The 20,503-nt window shown below is 40.1% G+C and overlaps 1 pseudogene across 1 annotated transcript; it reads left to right on the top strand.

The window, feature by feature from the left end:
• Positions 1 to 10,525: 10,525 nt before the first annotated feature.
• On the top strand, positions 10,526 to 14,816 carry LOC309652300 (DDB1- and CUL4-associated factor 12-like protein 2 pseudogene; annotated as a pseudogene). Its single transcript has one exon. The product of its transcript is annotated as a DDB1- and CUL4-associated factor 12-like protein 2 pseudogene (transcript).
• Positions 14,817 to 20,503: the final 5,687 nt, after the last annotated feature.

Raw genomic sequence — 20,503 nt, 5'->3', positions numbered from 1 at the left:
TATTATTTTCAATTCATTTCTCCACAGGACAGCCTTTTGCTATGAAGGTAATTAGATTCTCTTAACCACAAAGTTAATGTGAGAAAACACTACTGATTGGGTCTCCTTTCATTTTTCAGTGGAATAACAATGCTTAGAGGACATTTAGACAAGTGATGATGGGAAAATGTACATGTATTCACAAGAAATTAAAAGTGACTAAATTGAAACATACACTAAATGCCAGTCTGCTCCTCCAAAATATAATAGATTAAAGAATTTGGAGATAAATGTATCAAGCTTTTAGAAAAAGTATAGTGACCAGGAGTTTCATTGTTCATTTCCCAATCAGCGATAGGCTGAGTTCCTTTGGGTACATTTATTGTAGTACACAGCAGTGTTACTTAATTCAACTCCATCTTCCACTTTTTCCCACAAATCAGCGTTTTCAAAATTCCATTCTAGACTAGCTATAGTAAATGCTTATTAAGTTCATGGTAGTTGGTATTTATTACATAAAATTATTGAAACTGAGACTCTCCTTGTCCCAGCTCATTCTTTCATCTGTAATACCCGTCTTTCTATGGATCGACTTACCCTCATCATTGCACCTTCAATTGGTCCAATCAGTTGAGACCAGGAGTACAGGGTCATGTGATATAAAGCATGCTCAGCAAAAGGCTTCTTCTAGAACGAGCTATGGGTGAGGCAGGTTGCCATTAAAGGTGCTGTGGGAAGGCAGGGGCCATACACCATTTCCTACTCCTCTCTTCAGGATAATTAAGAGAACATTAACCAGGAATGAAAGGAATGGTCCCTCTGCTGATGTGTATGGTCCTATAATTTTATGAGGTAGGAATTAGGGAAAGTACAGTAGTCCCCCCCTTATCCACTGTTTTGCTTTCCACAGTTTCAGTTACCCATGGTCAACTGTTGTCCAAAAACATTAAATGGAAAATTCCAGAAATAAACAATTCATAAATTTTAAATTGCATGCCATTCTGAGTAGTGTAATGAAATCTTGTGCTATCTAGCCATGTCCTGCCCTTTGTCTGTTATCCCATCTGTTGCTTAGTAGCCATCTAGGTTATCAGATCAACTGTCACAGTACTGCAGTGCTTGTGTTCAAGTAACCCTTATTTTACTTAATAATGGCCCCAACGTGCAAGAGTAGTGATGCTGGCAATTCGGATATTCTCTTATCGTGCCTAATTTATAAATTAAACTTTATCATAGGTATGTATGTATAGGAAAACATAGTATATATAGAGTTCGGTACTATCTGTAGTTTCAGGCATCCACTGGGGGCTCTTGGAATGTATCTCCTGTGCATAAGGGGAGACTGCTGTATAAGGAAAATAATACATATTTCCTTTTGCTTCTTACATATTTGAAACTGTGCATTATGCTCTTTTAGATTTTTGAAATGACCGAGACTGATTTGACATGTCCGAAAAAACTCTCAGCAAGGGGAACCAGACACTTGGGTAAGAATTCAATATGTTTTAACTTTATCCTAACATTTCTCAATAGTTGATTCAAGTTTTTTGGCTGAGTTGTACATTTAGCATTTTATTCCTATGTTCTACCTTAAAAATAAAAGCGGTATTTCTTAATCTTCAAAGACATAAAACAAAACCTCACTGTATCACTTGTTTTTATAAACAAAAGTTCAATACAGAATACATACTATAGCCTATGCATGGTCTCACGAAGCAAGCCAAGATACATTTCAATCCAGGCTCTTTCACTTACTAGCTGTATGAATTTGCTGAGTTGTCTTAAATTTGCTATACCTTCACTCCTGATATGTTCAATGGGAGAAATAATCCAGGGCTCCAGTCGTTGTGGTAGGTATTAAATGAAATAATTGATGTAAAGCACTTAGCATAGTACCTGTCTTATTAATAAGCACTCAATAAATAACAGTCCACTAGATGACATCTCCAAAGCAGTGAGTACAAGACTATCCACTGAGGTACCGAAGAAAATATTAAACACTGAATTTGTCTATTATTTAAAAATTATGTTTATACATATATAAAATTTTAAATAAATGTAAACATGTAATCATGTCATATACGCTGAGTGTGGGGGGCATTTATACGTCTTTCCTTTTTGCTTGCCTCATCCCTATTTCTTTCTCTCTCTTTCCCCCAGATCATCTCCCTCTCCCCACCACACGCAAACATACTCACGTATCTCATGTTAGAATCCTAGTATACATCTGAATTGCATTAATTCATTAAATCTCTTTTATGTCTTCTCAAGAAAGTATAAAATATATGGGTATAGTATTTTGTGTATATCATATTTAAATAAACAGACAAAAATCAAGAATGCCTTCTTGGATTTTTTTTTTTTTTAACTCTGTGGAGTCCTCTGCCTACTCTTGGGAGTTCTGTGAGAATGTGAAGGCACTCTTTTAAACACTTCATTTGGACCTACTAAACAGGCAGCTGGCCAGTACAGTAAGTCCCCTACATACGAACCTTCAAGTTGAGAACTTTCAAAGATGTGAACGTGCGTTCCGCCAAGGTCAGGCGTGAGTGAAATTGCAGCTTGCCCTCCGTCTCCTATTGCTGACGATCCTTCAGCTCTACCATCTCCCACCTCCTCTCCCTCCTCCAGTCAGTAACTCTTCTTGCCTGTTCACTCGATGCCAGCCCCTGTATGCCAGCGGTTGTACTGTACTACCGTACTTTTCAAGGGACTGTACTATAAGATTAAAAATGTTTTCTTTATTTTTTGTGTTTGTTTTTTATGTATTATTTGTGTGAAAAGTATTACAAATCTCTTACAGTACAGTACTATATAGTTGATAGTGTTAGTTGGGTACCTAGGCTAACTTTGTGGGACTTATGAACAAATTGGACTTATGAATGCACTCTCAGAATGGAACTTGTTGTATGTAGGGGACTTACTGTATATTAACCTCAATCATCTAACCTGCACAGTTAGAAAGAAGTATGACCACCCTCTGCCTAATGAATCCTCATTCCAGGACCTCACTGAGGTTATTAGGTTGCAGCCTCCTTGGGTACACTTATGGGGTGGCTGCAATACTAATGTACTTTTTCTGCTCAATTCTATTAGGTGCCTGACAGTTGTGTACAGTGGAGTGAGGGATGCCAAGGAGAGAAAGTGGCACCTCACTATGTTTTTCCCTGCCCTAACCCTCAAGTGTTCCAATGGCTTCTGTCAAGTCAACAGGCAAGGCTGCACAATTAGAGGCAAGGAGTCCAATGTGTTAGTGTTAGACCTATTGACAAAAGGGTGCTTATGGTTTCATTCATTTTAAAATTTTCTATCTTGACAGATTTTCAATGTCTTTATATGTTCCATGATTTCTTTCTTAATGATTTTTAAATTTTTATTTTGAGACGATTGTAGATTCACATGCAATGGTACAAAATACTGCAGAGAGATTCAGTGTGCACTTTACCCAGTTTCCTCCAATGAAAAACTATAGTAAAGTATCAGGACCAGGATATTGGCATTGATACAGTGACGATTTAGAAGCTTTCCATCACTACAGTGATACCTACTGTTGCCCTTTTATGGCCACAGCCACTTCCCTCCCAACTCCCACTCCCCTATTTAAACCCCGGAAATCCCTAACTTGTCTATTTCTATAAATTGGCCATTTCAAAAATGTTATATAAATGGAATCATACAGTTTGTAACCGTTTGATATTGGCTTTTTTCATTCAACATAATTCCCTCAAGATTCATCCAAGTTGGAGCATGTATCAATAGCATGTTCCTTTTGTATTGCTAAGTCATCACCCGTGATCTGGAAGTACTACAGTTTGTTTGACCTTCCATCTGATGAAGGACATCCACGTTGTTTCCAGAGTTTGGCTATTACAAATAGAGCTGCTGTGAACAGTCATGTGCAGGATTTTGTGTGAATATATGTTTTAATTTCTCTAGAATAAATGCCCGGGAGTGCAATTTCTTGGTAATATGGTAAGCACATGCTTACTTTTGTAAGAAACTGCCAAACTGTGTTTCCAAGTGGCTGCACCATTTTACATTCCCACCATTCTGGCCAGAAATTGGTGGTGTCATTTTTATTTTAGCCATTCTGATAGGTGTGTAGTAATACCTCTTCGTGATTTTAATTTGCATTTTCCTGATAGCATTATTATTGAACATCTTTTTAAGTACTTATTTGCCATATGTATATCCTCTTCAGTTAAATGTCTAGTCATGTCTTTTGCCCATTTTCTAATTGGATTCTTATTTAACTGTTGAGTTTTGAGTGTTCTTTATGCATTCAAGATTCTAGTTCTTTGTTGGGTATACAGTTTTCAAATGTTTTCTCCCAGTCTGCAGTTTTTCTTTTATTCCTCTTAACAGAGGCTTTCACAGAGTAAAACCTTGTAATTTTGATGAAGTTGAATTTATCGATTTTTCCTTTCATGAATTGTGCTTTTGATGTTAATTCTAAGGATTCTTTGCTTAGCCCTAGATCTCAAAGATTTTCTTCTATTTTTTTCTAAAAGTTTTATAATTTTACATTTTAAATTTAAGTCCATGATCCATTTTAAGATAACTGTTGTATAAGGAGTGAGATTTAGGTCAAGGTTCATTTCTTACCTATAGATGTCCAATTTCTCCAGCATCGTTTGTTGAAAAAGTCATCCTTCCTCTATTGAATTGTCTTTGTACCTGTCTCAAAACTCAGCTAGGCATATTTGGTGGGTCTATTTCTGGGTTCTTTATTCTGTTCTGTTTGCTAATGTATCTATCACTCTGCTAATACCACACTATCTTGATTACTGTAGATATGTAGATTGATTTCTCCCTCTTTGCTCTTTATTCAAGATTGTTTTAGCTATTCTAGGGACTGTGCCTTTCTATACAAATTTTAGAACAAGCTTATGTCTCCAAAAATACCCTGCTGATATTTTGATAGAAATTGCATTAAAACTACAGATCAACTTCTGGAGTATTGACATCTTTACTATGCTGTGTCTTCTAATATATGAATGTATCATGTACCTAGATCTTAACTGATTTCATGCATTAGTATTTTGTCTTTTTCACCATACAGATCCTGTAAAAGTTGTGGTAAGTTTATATGTAAATATTTCATTTTATTTGTATGATTTTAAATGGTATTGTGTTCTTGATTTTGGTTTCTGTAATGTTAGTTTTTGGTATATAGAAATGTAACTGATGGCTGAGCAACCTATGACCTTGCTTAATTCAATTATTAGTTCCAGGAATTTCTTCCTGTAGACTCCTTGGGATTTTCTACATAGACAATCATTTCATCTGCAAATAGGAACACATTTATTTACTTATTTCCAATTTTTAGGCCTTTTATTTCTTTATCTATCCTTATTAAACTGGGTAGAAATTCTAATACTACACTGGATTAAAGTGGTGAAACCAGAAACCCTTGCCTTGTTCCTTTTCTTAGAGGTAAAGCATCTAGTTTTTCACCTTTAAATAGGATGTTTGCTGTAGGCTTTTATAAATGTTCTTTACCAAGTTGAGGAAGTTCTCCTCTATTCTGAGTTTTCTGAGAGTTTTTATGATGAATGGGGTTTGGATTTTGTCAACTGCTTTTTCTGTCAGTTGATATGATTATATGATTTTTTTCATTATACTTTCGACATGTTGATTTACACTAATTTTCAAATGTTGAACCAGCCTTGCACACCTGGAATAAATCCAACTTGATCATGCAGTCTCTCTTGTTTGGCACTTACAAATTTAGGATTGTAATGCCTTCTTTGCAGATTGATCCTTCTAGCTTTATGTAATGGCTCTCTTTGTCTTTAGTAATTTTCTTCACTCTGAAGTTCACTTCTTCTGATATTAATATGGCTTCTCCTATTTTTTTATGATTAATGTTTGCACCATTTTTCTATCCTTTTTCTATCCTTTTACTTTCAATCTGTCAATGTCATATTTGAAGGGAGTTACTTGCAGAAAACATATTTTCGCATCATGTTTTCTTTTTAATCCACTCTGCCAATCTTTGTCTTTTGATTAATGTATTTAGAACATTTATATTCAAGGTAATTATTGATATGTTTGGGATTAAGTCTGCCACTTATCTGTTTTCTGTTGTTTCCTCTTTTTCTTGTTCCTCTGTTTCTCCTTGCCCACCTTCCCATGGGTTATTTGAACTTTTTTCTTTTTTTCTTTTTGTAGGATTCCATCTTCATTTATTTATATTACTTTTGAATATATCAGTTTGTAAAGTTTCTTAGACGTTACTCTAGGTATTACAATTTGCATATGTCATTTATCATAGTATACTGTTATCAATGTCTTACTACCTTGAGTGAAGTATAAAACACCTCACTTCCTTTAAGTTCCCTTTACCTTAGCTACTTTTAAATATCATTGTCTTAAGTATTCCCCCTACATACATTGAATTCCACATCAGATAGTGTAATTTTTGCTTCAAACATCAAATTTTATTTAAGAAACTCCAGGGAATTGGGGTAGTCTATTATATATTATCATATTTGTAGTCATTTTGATTTTCTTTCTAAAATTCCAGGTCTTCTTTTATGATTACCAATCTGCCTAGAAAACGTTCTTTAGCCATCCTTCAAGGGTAGGTTTTCTCTACCAACAAATTCTCTTAGTTTTCCTTCATCTGAGAATATCTTTATTTCCCCTTCAGTCCTGAGTTGTTTTTGTTTTGTTTTGTTTTTTTACTGGCTATAGAATTTTCAGTCAACATATTTTTTTCTTTCATCACTTCCTCTGGCCTCATTTCAGATAAGAAGTCTGCTGTCATTCAATTTGCTTTTCCCCTCCAAGTAAGGTGTCACTCACTTCTCTCTGCTTGCTTTGAAAATTTTTTCTTTGTTTTCCGTTTTCATAAGTTTAACTATAATGTGCCTTGGTGTGGATTTATTTGGACTTAGGCTATTTGGGTTCACAGTTTCTGGAATCTATAGGTGTACATCTTTCACTATCTCCTGGGGAACAGAACTGCCCTGCTTCCCAGTCCCTTGCTCTTTGCTGCTGGGTGGGTGTGGAGGGTCAGCTCCCTGCTGATACCGGGGGTGAGGCGAGTGCTCAGCCTCCCTGATGCTGGGAGATGGAAGCTCAGCTCCTCACTGAGCCCTGCTGACACCGGTGAAGTGGAGGGGGGTGGGAGAAGCAGAGTGGTGATTAGCTTCTCATCGAATCATCTCATTAAGTCTCCGAGTTCCTGGGTGCGTGTGGAGGCACAGCTCATCCCGGGACCGCGCTGACACTACCCCTGCAGGGGAATCAAGGTACAGCACCTGCTTCTGCCATACTGAGAATGGAAGATCAGCTTCCCACTTGGCCGCACTGAAGCAGTGGGGGTGGGGAGAGGTGGGGTGTTTGGCTGAAATAGGGTGAGTATTGAGAAAAAGGTTTTCTGTTGTTTGGCCTCCCTTCTCCAGATCCTTTGCCTAGAGGGGACAGGCTTTTCTTGGAGCTCTTATTTTCTGAGCCTATTGAAGGTTCCTGGTTGGAGCTTCTGCGGTTCCTTTTCTGGAATATATGGGACACAATAAGGAAACTCAGGGAACTCACCACCCTGTCTTTCCTCAAATTCTGAGATCCTTAGTCCTTCCAACTTCTTTCCATCTTTCAGAGACTTCCTTTACTTGTTTCCTGTGCTATGTTCGAGAGCTTTTTAGTTCTAAGAGCTGAGGGCCTGGAAGGAATAGGGGTGTTCTCTCTTTGCCAGAACTGAAAGTCTTCCTTCCTGTATCTCCATGACGTTTTGCACAGTTACAATACTCATCCGCCACAACTGCAGACATAAGGGCATTGCGTTATGACTTGGGGTGCTGGTAAGTGATTAAGGGATTACCACTCTACCGTCTGTGGTACCACTTTCCCCAGAGCATACAAAGCCCTCTCCTTGTTCTTGTGAGGTATGGGTAATGAGTATTATCTTCTCACACGAAACGTAGGAGGAAGATATAGCACGTGTCCTTGTTTTTCTAAACCAAAATGCATTTGAATCCAAACTGCACACACCTGGCTGGTAGAGTCCAACATCAGTAATTTCAAGGATTCTTTCCCCTTTCCATGAGATAGTATTAGATTTCAATGCATACTTGGTCCCAGGAAAAAAGAGATGGATGTAGTCTTTAGCTTTTGTTTGCTATGGATACCCCCATTGTTCATTCCATGACAGGATGACATCAGGATGACCTACACTGGTCCTTGTTAATCTGTCTGGCTGTTGTGTCAGAAGAGCTACAGAACTGCCCCTTTCAGCAAGCCTTGCCACTGATCATAGGCTGAATCCTAGAATCTTTCACAGCTGCTCTTAGCATCTTTACCCATGGCGTCCAACTTCACAGATGTCCACAGCCGTGTCCCACCATTTTTGGTGATGCAAAGAAATGAGGCTTAAATCTCTATCACTAGCAGAACCTTTCACTCAATCCCTGACATATCCCTAATCTCTGAGAAGTGGATAAGAGCATGGAATATGGATTCAGACTACTTGGGTTCAAATCCTGCATCCATCACTTACTACTTCATTGACTTTAGACAAAATTATAACTCTCCAAGCCTTGTTTTCCCTCAGTAGCTACCCTATTATAACAGTGGATTAAACAAGATAATATTTGTAAAATTGCTGAAACGATGCTTGCTAGTATAATAATATAGTAAAGGTGTAAGCTTACATAGTAAGAGTTCTATATACTTACTAGGTACAATTTCTCTGCCTAGGCCATGCTGCTTTGGCATCGAGCTGACCATAGCCTCTTTAATTGCTAAGGCTTTCACAATATTCGCCTGGATAGGGGTCCATTTTCAGGGTAACCCTGAAGTACACCAAAGATGTTACTCGCCTACCTGCAACACACCCTGCCCTGAGCTGGGTGAGAAGAGCCTAGACCAGTGCTTCTCAAAGAGTGGTCCCCAACCATCTGCATCAACTCTTTAGGGATACAGCCAAGGTACATGTATATTTATTAAGCTGCCCCTGTCATTTTAATATACGCTAAAGTTTGCGAACCACTTCTCTACACTCTCTGTGCCATTTCACACATGGTTGCCTCTTTCTGAAATGTCCATGCCCCCCACCTCAACTTGTGGGAGCAAAATGCAGCTGTCTCCATGAAGCCGTCCCTAATTTCATTTTCATCACCACCAGCCCATGTAACCGTCTTCTGTTGCTATGAGATGAATGATATGGGAAGAATCAGAACTGGGGTGCAGGGGAGTGTTGGGGAACACTGGAATGCAGCACCGGGACTAGAGTGGTGGAAATGACCCATGGTTTGTACTTGGAATTTGTGCAATTTGAGGTGACATTGCAAAAAGGGTGAGGGAAGCGGGAAGAAAAATCAGCAAATAGGGCAGGGGAAGGGAGGAGGAAGCAGCAACAAAGCAGCTCCCATGGGCTCCCCTGATTGGTCAGAAAAGTAAATGCATTTTCCCACGCATCCACCCACCACGCATCATGCATATTTCTGTTAGGAGGAGGGCTGTGTGTGCAGAATGGGCATCAACCACCAGCCTCGGAGCGCCACATTATCACTGTGTAACTGAGCATGCCTGGCTACGAGCCTGCCACTGCACTGGCTGCCCCGACACAGCAGAGCGAAGTATGAAACACCCACTTCCGGAGACTAAGCCCTCCCTCTGAACGCGTATACTTGTTTATCATTTGTCCTTGTGGTTGCCTCCTTCTGAAAGGTTCTTTATCTCCATGTCCGCTTGTGAAAGTCTTGCCCATCCCTCAGAACCTCTCCCTAAAGCCCCGGGGGACTATGCCCAAGCACCTGAGACTCTGGGACTGAGAGTTGAGGACAGCACCCAGGAGCAGGGAGGAAGCTGCCCCTCCCCCTGACTCTTCCTCTCCACCTTCTTAGGGCTCTGAGTTACAATGGAAGCGAACACCTCCAAGGAACACCCCTTCTCCCATGTCAGCTCAGCCTGCCATGTTCTCAAGGCAGAACCTGATCAAGGTGTCCCAGACATCTCCCTGATCAGAGTGTGGGGCCCCGGGGATCTGCATTCGGAAGGCATCCTTCAGGCCACTGCGGTGCAGGAGCTCCGAGACCTCAATTTGAGGAGAAAAAATATATGTGCATCTATTTGGTTGAAACTGTTTAGGTTCCAGCAGAGGGGCTGCCCGGCTGCTGTCCTAAGAGTGGCAAAATATCCCGAGTCATTTAGTGGGGATCTAGGTCAGGAGCACATGGCCAGCTCGGGGTCCTGGAGCGGGGCCCTCAGCACATCCCAGGCCCAACAAATCCATCCCCGCTGCCGGCGTGTCCTCCCTCCCACCAGCTCCCGCCCGCCCCTCCCGCCGCCTCCGCCCCCTCACACTCGCCCCCCGCGTCGTCTTTGTCCCACACCGACTTCGCTCCCGCCGAGCCGCCGGCCGCCCTTCCCGCCCTCGCCTTGATCCGCGCCGCCGCCGCCGCCCTCGCCGCCACGCGCCGCCTGCGCTCCGCTCCCCCGGCCACCTCTCCTCGTCCGGCCCGGCCGCCCTCGCCTCCGTCGCCGCCGCGCCCCGGACTCTGTTGGCTCCGCGCTCCGCGGCCGCCCCGGCCCCCGGCCGACGCCGCCGTCCCCGCCGCCGCCACTCGCCCGCCGCCCACCATGGCCCCGCGGCAAACAGGTAGCAGGAAGCGGGAAGCGCCGGCGCTCGACGCGGCCGCCGCGGACTCGTCGTCGCTGGGCTCGGCGGCGGACGGGGAGGGGCCGCTGCCTGCCAAGAAGCCCAAGCGGACGGCGGCGCGGCGCTCGCTGCTGCACTACCTGAAGGGCCGCGAGGTGGGCGCGCGGGGCCGCGCCGGGCTCCCGGGCTTCGAGGGCGAGCTGCGCGGCTACGCGGTGCAGAAGCTGCCCGAGCTGCTGACGGAGCGCGAGCTGGCGCTGGGCACGCTCAACAAGGTGTTCGCGTCGCAGTGGCTGAACGCCAGGCAGGTGGTGTGCGGCACCAAGTGCAACACGCTCTTCGTGGTGGACGTGCAATCGGGCCAGATCACGCGCATCCCCCTGATGCGGGACCGCGGGCCCGGCTCGGCCCGCGCCCAGCCGAGCTGCGGCATCCACGCCATCCAGCTGAATCCCTCCAAGACGCTTCTGGCCACCGGGGGCGAGAACCCCAACAGCCTGGCCGTCTACCAGCTGCCCACGCTGGACCCCGTGTGCCTGGGCGACCGCCACGGCCACAAGGACTGGATCTTCGCCATCGCCTGGATGAGCGACACGGTGGCCGTGAGCGGCTCCCGCGACGGCACCGTGGCGCTCTGGAGGACGGACCCCGACATGTCCCACGGCAGCATCGCCTGGCACAACGACGCGGGCCTCCCCGTGTACGCCCACATCCGTCCCAGGGACGTGGAGACCATCCCCAGGGCCAGCACCAACCCCAGTAACCGCAAGGTGCGGGCCCTGGCCTTCAGCGGCAGGAACCAGGAGCTGGGAGCCGTGTCCCTGGACGGCTACTTCCACCTGTGGAAAGCCCGGAGCAACCTGTCCAGGCTGCTGTCCATCAGGCTGCCCTGCTGCCGAGAGAACGTGTGCCTGACCTACTGCGATGAGTTGGCCCTGTACGCGGTGGGCTCCCAGTCCCACGTCTCCTTCCTGGATCTGCGCCAGGGTCACCAGAACATCCAGCCCCTGTGCGCCCGAGAGGGCGGCACGGGTGTGCGCTCCCTGAGCTTCTACCAGCACATCGTCACCGTGGGCACGGGCCACGGCTCCCTGCTCTTCTATGACATCCGCGCGCAGAAGTTCCTGGAGGAGAGGGCCTCGGCCAGCCCGCACTTCTCTCCGGGGCCCGCGGGGAGGAAGCTCAAGCTCACCTGTGGCAGAGGCTGGCTCAACCACGATGACCTGTGGGTGAACTACTTCGGTGGCATCGGTGAGTTCCCCAACGCGCTCTACACCCACTGCTACAACTGGCCCGAGATGAAGCTCTTCGCCGCTGGGGGGCCTCTCCCTTCCGGCCTCCACGGGAACTATGCAGGCCTCTGGAGCTAAGGCTGGCCTCCGTGTCGTCAAAGTGCCCAGATACACCTTCCAGTGTCCTCTCGCTTTCCTCCTTCACTCTGTGTTTGTGCTTTTACTCTGTGTGGCTTTTATCTTCCAGGTGGAAAGGGCCCAACTTACCTCTGCTCAGTGTGTTACGCAAAGAGAGAAAGAAAGAGAGAGGGCGGGCTAGAGAGTGAGGTGTCCTTCAGGCAGTCACAACTTTGCTTTAATACTTTTCTACACCTGTCCAACACTATTGTTTTGAATTATACAAAAATTTTTGACTAATTCTTAGATCTGTTCACTCTTTGAGTCATTTACATATTCTCTCTCTTGAAGGCCAGGCAGTCATGGTTTTGCAATTATGTATATTTTCTTTTTCTTTTATTATTTTTTTGTTACCAGTATTACGATGATGCTGTTTTGGTTATTTTTCATTGCAGATAGATGGTATATTAAGAACACTCTTAAAAACAGTTTGTACATCTGTTCTGGAAAGCTAGCTGTCGTTTTATAGCATTGTTCCAGTGGGAGGATACATTCCAAGTTCTAGATTACCGGCTTTTGGAAGCATTCCATTTGCAAATTGTAGTCTTCATGTTTTTAGTTTGTAAGTTGTTGGTGCTAAACAAGCTTTTTAAAAACTTCATTCACTTTGAAAAAAAAGTTGTTATACAATCCTGTTTTTTGTACCAGAATCTCATTTGGTCAGAACACTTTAGGAACGCAGGGGTTCTGCTGATTGAATGTTCAGAGTTAATCTGAAAACCTAATCAATCTTTTTCTCCTTAAACCCTTATTTAAGTTTTCCTGACCTGTTGTTAAATAGATAAGTGAATATGTATTTTTTTCACTTCTTGTCTTAGGACTATTAAGACTTGTGAGTATATTTGAATGTTTGTTAAGGAACTTGCACAGAGTTTCAGTGCCGTCATTCAAAACGGATTCCAAGTGTGAAAATGTAGAACGTATTGCAGGCTGGGCAGAATGTATACTGATGCAGGGTATAGACTGGATATTTTTGCTGTTGCTGTTTTCAATACCAAATATTATATTTGAACATACTTAAATTTTCTAATTCTGCTTAACAGTTAAAGTCACAGGAAAAAACTGCAAAAAAGGAAAATGAGCCTGTCCCAACTCCTTCTGAAAAAGATTCTTAATTTGTAAAGTCCAATTTATTAAGATTTAATTTTGTCAATTTCAAAGATTCTTACCTAAAGTTGAATAAATATGTTGCTAAAAAGTAGTGATGTTATGACCCTCAATATAATAATATACAATTATCAAGGACACAGGAAGTTTATTTCAAGAAGATGGGGTGGAAAATAAAAGTAAATGGGATTAGGTTGAAGAAAAGTATCGCTACTTTGGAGCATAGACAAATACAAAGCATGGATTGTTAGGAAAACAGGTTGTACTTCTCCATATGTGAGAATATTGGAAGTGAGAAGGGAGACTGGCCCTTCCTCACAACTGGCCAGGTTGTGCTGACCTTGCATTAGTATTGTGTCATGTCTGTTTTTCCTTAAATGTTTTGGCACTCAGATGCTGGCTTGGTGTCTACTACATGCTGTTCAATTGCAAATCTGAACCAACTGAGTAATATACTGAGTGGTACTAAAAGGGAGTTAAGAAATACAGGAAAGAAAGCAGTTTTTGTTTACAGAGATTGTTTTAACAGGTTTATATAGTTGTTGTTATATAGCAGTAAAATGTATTTGTGTGCATGTATGTGTCTCCAACTCAGTTATTAAGTGTCTTAAGAGCAGAGAATGTGTCTTTATAGTCTCACATTTCTCCACTAATGCCTAGCAAATCATAGTCAGTCAGTAAATATTTACTGAATGAATGTATTTGCCTCTGGAGACCTAAAGTTCAAGGCTATGAAAAAAGAAGTAAATGCATAAATAAGAGTAAAAATTTTACTCTTAAATAGTATGGAATATTGTTGTTTTCCTGCCTTTTTACCATAAAATTTGCCCTAATTCATTTCTAGGTCAGGCCATGGTGCTTATCCATTCATAAACTTTCCATATGTGATACCAGAAGATAAAGGAAAATGTATACATTTTAGATGGCACTGGAATTTAGTATTTCCACCTGCAAATACTTAAATTTGAAGATTCCTTTGAAATACTTTGGTTTTCACAAAATTAGTTTTGAAAGATCTTTTTTGTAGGCAGTTTCTCTTTTTACTTTGTGTGTGTGTGTATTTGCTGAAAACTTTTTCAAACATTACCCAAGAACTTCACCAAAGTATTCACTGCCTGTCTTCTTGTAGGTTATAGGGTATTTTTATGGTACTTTGTCATCGTTTTGGGACATTGGGAGAACATTTTCAGAGGAAATGATGCTTTCCACGTGACGTATTTTCAAGAAATAGAAGGAACATCTCTACCCTGATTTGTTCTCTGGCTTAGCCCTTAACTTCATCACTGACTCACTGTTAACTTTCTCATAATATAGGGTGTATCTCCTTAATGCCAAATCACGTGGCTAGCCTTTTAAAAAACTAGATAGCCTAACTCTGTACGTATTTATATTAGTAGAAGTTTAATTATTTTGAAATATTTTCTAGTTCTGGGTCAAAGTGATCTACAGAAGTACAATTAATTGTGTAACCTGTGAGTGTGAAATAATTGAAAATGTAATTGTAATTGAAAAAGTAACCATGCCAGCATTTCAAGGAACCCATGCATATAGTTCACTTAAAATAAACAATGGAATACATGTCTCTAAGTACAAATTACCTATCACTGTTGCCTGAAAAACGTTAGTTACTTATAACAATGCATAAAAAAAGATTAATTCCATTTATCCCTAACTACATATTCATATATTCCTCCCCAAGTTTGTTCCTCCCCTTTACTTTACTGGAAATCTACCAAATGTTGCTGTTTTAAATAAAGAAAAATCTATATTTCAGTTAGATGTTTTTGTATCCTTTGTAGAATGTAGGTCATTCTGCAGTTGGGCAAGAAGAAAGCTAATTTTACTATATGGATGAGATAATTTCTAAATTTTCTTTAAAGGGGGGAGAAAGAATTTACTAATCAAGGATATCCACTGAAATAAATTGAGATGACTACTCTGGAAAAAATTTATCTGTTAAATATACTCTAGTATTAATGATAAACAGTGTTGAATTCTCCAGAGGTTGATTTTTATCCGACTGTACTCCGTGTTGAACAAGTTGTCAAAAATTTTCCATTAATTGCTAATTTAGAGTGATTTTAGAAAGCAATTCACAAAGCCCTCCCGAATGTTTTACTGACAGCTTCCTAATCTCTGCAAGTCTTGGGTAACCCAGCTACATTAAACATGTCACTATATGAGCTGCTCAGGGATGCAGTTCAGTGAGAACGACATGTACTAAAGTCAAAGAAAGGCTGCATAGGCCATAGGTGTTTGCTTTAAGGGGTGTTATTTTAAGAGCTGCTGAAAGGGCTGCCTAAAAGTATTTCCCACTACTGGCCTGCTGCAAACCCAGGAACATCTATCATTGGAGTGTGGTATCATCGAAAGGGCAGTGTGGTTACAGGACGTTGCCATGACCCTCAAGTCTCAGCTCAGACCTACTGAAACAGAATTTCCTTGTAAAAACACCATTTTATTTTAGTGTTTTTAAATTAATCCATTCAGATAACAAAAATGAGACAGCAACAATGAAACAGGACATCTGCCATAAAGGTTTATGATGTAGCAAAGGCAAAAGATACCTACTTCATTAATTATAAAAATTCACTAATGACAAGAAAAAGTAAATATTGTATTAAGGGTATATAGCATGTACAACGAGAATATGGAGAGAGTAACAATTAATTCTGCTAGAAAGGTCATGGAGAGCTCCCAGAAGAGTCAATACTTGAGCTGGGTCTGGCAAGTAAAATAAGAGTGGGCAGAGGTAATATTGGTTTGAAAGTACATTGTGAGTGCCTGGCATACATACAGGACTGTTACAATTTGACCTTGTGAAATTTGAAGTGCCTGTGGGATTTCTAGATAGAAATGTCTGGTTGGTAGTTAGAAATATGATTCTGAAGCTCATAAGAGAAGTTAGGGCTAGAGCTACAGATGCGGGAATCATTGCTATAGAAATGGTACTTGGGAGAGGCTGGGAGGGGTGTACTATCTCAGAAGCAAGGTCTTCTGGTTCTCATTCCAAAACCCACCTATATTTAATAGGTCTGCACATATATATATACACATATGCATTACTATATGTCTGGCACATAGTAGGAAATTAATGACTTGTAGGCGGATGACCAAATGAATGTTTGTTTAGTGAATATTAAACACTACTTAGTGGCCACCCAAAAGTAATATTTCATCTTTTCATTTGGTAATGATCAACTTTTATTATAAATTTCCCTAATGAATCATATTAACCAAAAAGAAGATCAGGGAAATCTACCAAATGTTGCTGTTTTAAATAAAGAAAAATCTATATTTCAGTTAGATGTTTTTGTATCCTTTGTAGAATGTAGGTCATTCTGCAGATGGGCAAGAAGAAAGCTAAATATTGATGATAATTTCCTTACAAATGAATTTTTTGTTTTTCCATTTTGGAGGTACAGTTCACTGAAGCAAACATGTTGATGATGTCAATGAGAGTAATGGTGCCATTTTCACCCTTTCTAATGCCATTATTGTGCCATTCTCTGTTTCAACCTAAGGCATTAATGTTTCATGTTGATTAAATTTTAACATCTAAATTGCCCTTTTATGTTACACACAAATGATAAACTTGAATGTTCCAGTCAGAGGGCAGCAACTTTAGTTTCCTCTAGGCTCCTAGTTAATTCATCAAATAACATCCCCCAGCACCTGAGATATGCCTCATTTCTGTTCCTCCTGCCTTACTAACCCAGAGATATGGGGTTGAGGGTGTTTTTTGTTTTTGAATTATGCCATATATGACTAAAACTAGATGCCGTTTTACACAATAGATGCATTCCTGGACATTTGTACATGAAGCACATTTTTGAAAATGGAATCATATATTCCCTCATTGATTTACATTATAATTTTAGAAGTGTCATCTTTATTATGGATTGATTTCCAATGGACAGTGGTTTCTAACACGTTGCCACTGCCTCCACCTCTTGAGACAAGTACTTTAGTCTTCACATAAAAGCTAAGTGATGTAATGGAATCCCCTATTTCAAAGAATATTAAAGGATACTTTCAGAATGTGATAAATTAAGCCCTATTTCATTTGTGTAGAAAATGGGATTTCTTAAAATAGGACATCCTGTAATTTGATTTGCTCTGTGTATATTTATCACAAGCCAGGGCAAATTCTACGATATCCTCATATGTCATGCCTAAAGGAGCTCTCTTCTTTCTTTTTCTCTGGTCTTTCTTTATGAATCTTGCCCTAAGCAAAGGTGTTTGGCTTACGAATACTCCCAAGGGATGATAAATAATGCTTTGTTTTTCCTCACTAATTTAACCTTTTAAAAACTTGGGGTATTTGAATCGGTTTTTAAAAAGAGGGTTTCAGCATAATCATGCTAGACGAACTGTGGTTCCAGAAATAATAAGAATGTAAAATGTTTCCTTAGTTGCTTTCTTAAAGATCGGGGACTTTTTTTAATTTAAATTTTTTTCCATTGTGGTAAAACACACACACACAATTTACCATCTTACGCATTTTTAAGTGTACAGTTCAGTAGTGTTAAGTATACTCACGCTGTGGAACTAATCTCCATGACTTTGTCATCTCGCAAAACTGAAACTCTACACACATTAAACAAGAATTTTCCATTCCTCCCTCCCCATCAGCCCCTGGCAACCGCCATTCTACTTTCCTTCTCTGAGTTTGACTACTCTAGGTACCTCATATAAATAGAATCATACAATATTTATCTTTTTTTAACTGGCTTAATTCACTTAGTATAAGTTCCTCGAGGTTCATTCATGTTGTATCATGTCAAAACTTCTTCCTTTTAAATACTGAATAGTATTCCATTGTCTGTATATACGACATTTTTTATCCATCCATCTGTTGAGGGACACTTGGGTTGCTTTTACCTCTTGGCTATTGTGAATAATGCTGCTATGAACATGTGTGTGCAATTATCTCTTCCAGACTCTGCTTTCAATTATTTTGGATATATACCCAGAAATGCAAATGCTGAATCTCATGGTAATTCTGTTTTTGATTTCTGTTTTCCACAGTGACTATACCATTTTACATTCCCACCAACAGTACACAAGGGTTCCGATTTCTCTGTATCTTCAACAACATTTGTTATTTTCTGTTTTTTTGACAGTGACATCCTCATGGGCTATGAGGTGTCAGGGGCTGTTTTTAAACTTGTTTCAATTTATAATTGATTGATACAAACGTTCCAGCCCAATCCTTAAGTATTAATAGTACACTACCTGTGGAACAGAACATATACCTATGATTACTGTGGGGAGAAATCATGATGATTTTTAAGTATGGGCAAGGGAGTTTTGAAATATACCAAACATATAGAAAATCTGTTTTCTTTATATGTTTTTCTTTAAAAGGTACCAAGTTGGATAATTTGAAAATTAGAGTTTGAACTATCACTTTTTAAAAATTCTCAATATATTTAACCTCTAATTTATTTATTTGAACACATCTAGTGTTCCTAACTAGATGTAAGGAAAAAGTTATATCTTAAATGCTATCCTTGGTGTATTTTGAGGGGAAATACCTAGAGTAAAAAATTAATTTTAGAAATAACTAGTAATTATATTCTGCCCAAGGATATGTTTCTTACAATTGACCTTAGCCTGAAGTTCCTTAGGAGTGTCTTGGGAAATAAAGTGAGTTATAAACAGAGGATATGACACTTTCAGTGGCAGTTGATGGAGCAAAACATCATAGAAAGTTTCAACAACTGAAACTAATTTTAAACTCAGTGTTAGAGTGTGTTGCTAGAAAATCTGTTTTAAATAATAGATGAAACAAACTACCTCTTGCTATCCAGTCTGTTTTACAGGTCAGATTACATAACCAACAAGAAGCTATTTAACCTCTCAGTAAATAACTGAATATTTCAGAAAGGAACTATTCTAAATTAGCCATGTTAAAAATCTGTGTATCTGGAAAGATCTAGTCTCATTCTAGACCCTTAACATTTTTGGTGTGTTTATAATCAGAAAAAAAATACAGGAATGTATAAAGGTGGGATGCCAAGAAATTTTTAATCTCTTTGATTTACCATCTATATTTACAAATTTTGCAACATTTTATAATGGCTAGCATTTTTTCCTGTTTTAAAGATCTCTTTGAAGCCAATTATGAATGAAGTGCTAAATCCCAAAATTTTATATTTTTATCACACTTTACTATCATTAGAGATTTACTTATATATTTCTAATATTGTAAGCATCTTGCAAGACCATGTTTTTTTGAATTTTTACTCCTCAATAAAGTGCATGGCATAATAAATGCCTAATATATTTTGAACAAATTGATTTTCTGATTTTTTAAGTAAAAATGAGATTTATTTGGCTTTCTTGATGGTTAGAAGCATCTCACTTCATTACAAATGAGAACTGTAACATCTGTATATATATAGTGGAATTGGGTATTTTTCATATACACTCTTCTAGATATTCTCGTTAACATTCTTTTTACCTTCAAGAGTTGGTGTATTGGATTAAGAGAAGGGATTCTCCTTAGTATATTCTAATTTATGAGCTCTAGTAACATGTTGTTTGCTCCAAAAATTCCAAGAAGTTCACACACATCTCCACTCACCTCCCATAATATTAGTTCAGTCAAATTCGATATTCGCCATATTAATTTCCCAATTTGTTGGTCAGCATCATATTGTGGAAAATACTGAGAGTAGCACTGATACCCTGGCCTAAAAAGATGTTTTGTTTTTTCCACTTTTATTGGCCCATTTTTGAGAAAATTTTGATTAGAAGTAACGCAGAGAACTAACATTCCATTGAGTTTGACCCTTTATAAATGCATGCTCGCATTCTGCAGAAAGTAGTTGCTATGGTTTTCTGTTTTGTTTTGTTTTTGGTTTAAATATGAGACAAACATGAAGTGACTGAATCCCCAGAAGAAAAATCTATTTTAAACCCAAACTAGTATGGCAATTGGGAAAGTGGTATTTTCACTAGCAACACCTGGTTTTGGTATTTCTACGAATTTAAAAACATTATGGGGAATTCCCTGGTGGTCCAGTGGTTAGGACTCCATGCTCTCACTGCTGAAGGCCCGGGTTCAATCCCGCGTCCGGGAACTAAGATTCCACAAGCCGCGTGGCCTGGCGAATGAATGAATGAAGGAATGAATGAATGAATAAATAAAATTAAAACATTATGGATCATTGTACCAGATCCTACCAGGTGATCAGTTTATTCCTTGAATATTAGTTGTAACTGCTTTGAAATAAATGGGATCTTGTTTTGATTCAAGGCTCTAAATAGTATCTCAGTGGCAAGTTCGGGAAATGTTGGCTTAGATTAAGATTATCTTCAAAAAAAAAAAAAGATTATCTTCAAGACTCTTCTATGTAGTGCAGCCACTAATAATCCATTTACAAATGTCCAT

This window comes from Balaenoptera physalus (genome assembly GCF_965194825.1).
Source record: "Balaenoptera physalus genome assembly, chromosome: X".
Lineage (NCBI taxonomy): Eukaryota > Metazoa > Chordata > Mammalia > Artiodactyla > Balaenopteridae > Balaenoptera > Balaenoptera physalus.
Note: the sequence above shows the minus strand (reverse complement) of the source record. Positions and strands in the feature narration are given on the sequence as shown.